This window comes from Chinchilla lanigera, unplaced genomic scaffold (assembly GCF_000276665.1).
Source record: "Chinchilla lanigera isolate Chin_1 unplaced genomic scaffold, ChiLan1.0 scaffold00034, whole genome shotgun sequence".
Lineage (NCBI taxonomy): Eukaryota > Metazoa > Chordata > Mammalia > Rodentia > Chinchillidae > Chinchilla > Chinchilla lanigera.
The window spans coordinates 13224453-13227740 of record NW_004955435.1 but is presented as its reverse complement, the minus strand read 5'-3'; the positions used below and the strand labels follow the sequence as shown (position 1 = coordinate 13227740).

Here is a 3288-nt window from a genome sequence, read left to right as displayed (position 1 = left end):
GGGGGGGGGGGGGGGATTCATTTTGGCTTAGTCCTGGGAATTTCAGTCCATGGGCCATTGGTCCCACTGCTTTTGGGCCTGTAGAGAAGCAATTAGCAGAAGGGAAACACCCTAGGCTTAGGCTCACAGCAGACAGAATGCCTTCTGGCTCTTAGAGACCATAAGAGGCTCCTACTCTTACCATACTTCCTTAATATTGTGACATGAGCCTGACAAATACGGTCTTGCCCTCACCGTATTTTCTTTACATCCTGACATGAGCCTAAAAAGTGTGCTCTTGCCCTTATCATACTTCTCTAATCTCTGACATGAGCCCAAGGAGCATGTGCTGTAACTGCTTCAGAGTAACCAAGAGTAACCCCAAGGTCATTAGGATGCAGTATTAGCTTTTTAGTTTTGGCTTTTGTGGAGGGCTTTGGCAGCCGTTCCATCCAGGCCCATATAAGTTTACAGACTCCTCTTCCAACATGGGAGTGGAGATACAGTTGATTAGACAGAAGCCCATTTAACTGCTACCCCTGGCCATTCTCACATTCCAGGAAAACAAAAGAGAAGCTAACCGTGGAACTCACTGCCGTTGTCATCTCTGGCTCTGCCCATCCATGGTACTTGAGGTTGTACTTTCATTACTGGCAGTTACCATCTACAGGGACTGTGCATTTGGAACTCTCCCAAGTTACTTCAACATGTTTGTGACAGGGCTATAATTAGTATGTCCTGTTGCCAGGCAGCTTGAATCACCAGTGATATATGTGTATTACTGTGCCGTCAGGTGGCTTTTTATTAATTTTATTAGTAAAAAGACCCATAAAAGTGATTAGATCCACTTGTACCACCAGTAGTACAAAGCCACTCGTGGGACAGTCATGCACGTACCACTGTTGGCTCAAGTCAATAGAAACATGCTAACCTCAAATACACAGGGGCCACTGAATCAAACTGATTCTTGAACTTTCTCATTAGTCACTCCCACTCTGTGGAGTGCATTTTCCTTTTTTGTTTGTTTGTTTGTTTGTTTGTTTTTGCTGGTACCAGGAATCAAACTCACAACCTCGAGCTTGCCAGGCAGGCGCTGTGCTGCTGAGCTAAATCCCCAGCCCTGCACTTTCCTTTTAATAAGTCTCTCCCTTTCTTTCTCTTTCTGTGTCCTGCTCAGTTCTTTGTTCAGGATACAAAGAACCTGGCTATCAGGTGAGATACGGACACCTGTCCAGGAACAGCAATAACATCTTAGTGGGAGCACAGGTAGAGGAAGCTCCTTCATTTCAAGGCTGGGAGTAAAAGAGAAAGAGAGGAAGAAACCCAGATCCCACAGTCTCCCTGGAGGGCACATTCCCAGTGCCTATAGCTCTAAATGCAAAACAGAGAAATCTGATTTCCATCTGCTCCAGTTTGGATGTTGAATGTCCCACAGAGTCCCCATGTATTAACGTTTTGATCCCCTGTGTGACACAACTGGGAGGTGGTGGCACCTTTAGAAAGTGAGGCCAGTGGGTGGTCCTTAGGTCTTTGGGGTGTGCCCCGGAAGAAGATTACAGGCTCCTGGCTGCTTACTCCTTCTCCTTTTCCTTCCCCTTCTCTTTCTTCTCTTTCTGGCCATGAAGTGAGTTGCTTTGCTGTGCCACATGTGCTTCCCACAACAGGCCCCAAACAATAAGGCCAATCAGTCATGGAAGCTTGAAATATGTGAACCAAAACAAACCTTTATGCTTTACAGGTTATTTGAAGTACAGTAAAATCTTGGTTTGTGAGCACAATTTATTCTGGAAACATGTTTGTAATCCAGAGCACTTATACATCAAAGCAAATTTCCCCACAAGAAACAATGGAAATTCAGATGATACATTGTACAATCCCAAAGTATTCATATAAAAATGATTACAATACTGTAATAGAATAAAAAACAACAGAGAAAATACAAATTAACCTGCACTTACCTTTGAAAACCTCTGTGGCTGGTGTGAGGGAGACAAGAGAGAGGAAAATTATAGGACAAATTTCACTAACAGAATCACTGCTATCTATTTGCTCAATAGAATCTTTCTCTTTTCATGCCACTTTAATGAGGAACCTAGCCAAGGTTGCTCGCTTTTGCCTCCTTTTGAGGAATTCATAAAAACATAATATTGCACTGTGTTTAAACAGTTTCATTGCTCATACTGCTACAGCCTTATTCAGGTGGTGATTTCTACAAAATTTTGCACTGTTTCCCACATCTCTGTAATCTCATTTGAAGTGAGAGAGTCCTTTACCTTTTTTCTTCTCCTCCTCCTCTTTTACAGAATAGGTATTACTGGTTGCTCTAAGGCAATTTTCTTTATTTGTCTTTTTGAGAGGGTCTCACTTTGTAGCCCAGGCTGGCCTCAAACTCTCAACAATCCTCCTGCTTCAGCCTCCCGAGTGCTGGGATTACAGGTGTGTGCCACTGTGCCTGGCTCTTAAGGTAAATTAATATTGAGACTCAGTAGTGGAGAAAAGTAGATCAGAAATATTTCAAATATTTGCAGCTGTACCTAAAAAAAAGGAGCCAGTGTAAAGAAGCAGCCCAGGAAGGTGTGGTTGCTAGCATCAATAAAAGAAAGCCAAGTGTGTTACACCAAACTGGTAGAAGAGTTGCTTCAAGGGCATCTCAGAAATCTCCAAGGTCATCCCCATCCCGCTTTGACTTGAAGGTGTAGAAGTGCAAATTAGTTTCAAAGACGTTCCAGGTCAGAATCAATTCCGAACACAGATCCTGGGAGCCCTACCCGCCTAGAATTGCTTAGGACATTATGTGCTTCTATTCAGCTGGCAAGGAACCTGAGGCTGCTCCAGGTGTGACTGAAACATGCCCAGGTACCGGCTTGTGCTGGTAGCAGACTATGACATCATTTGTTTGATGCTGCCTTTGCAGGCATGCAGAACCCAAATTGTGGAGTCATGGTGGTTCACATTATTTCAAAAGAAAAACCTTGAAGGCCAGGCAGTGTACTGTAGGGTCAGAGTCCCCATAAGCAGTCCCTACCAGGGTAACGTGTGAGGCTGTAGGAATGAAACTGAAGTGTCAGTGAATACTCCATTGCTATGTTTTATGTCTAGATGTCTCCCCTGAACCTCAGGCAGTCACAGATTCTTAACTCCAACCTGCTCTTTTTTTCTCGTTCATTGTTTGGAGGCCTGTTTTGCTAAAGAGCAGAGAGACCTATCGAGAAGGTTTCTAGGCTCAATTTGTTCATCTTTCTGCCTTTAGGGTAGGGCTGGGAAACAGGAAATAACACTTCCCACTCCCTTCTTTCCTTCCCCCCACTA

At 44.0% G+C, this 3288-nt stretch overlaps 1 pseudogene; it reads right to left on the bottom strand.

Moving 5' to 3' along the window:
* The window catches only part of LOC102010302, a 15416-nt pseudogene extending 12761 nt beyond the window's left edge, over positions 1–2655 (bottom strand).
* Between the last annotated feature and the right edge of the window lie 633 nt (positions 2656–3288).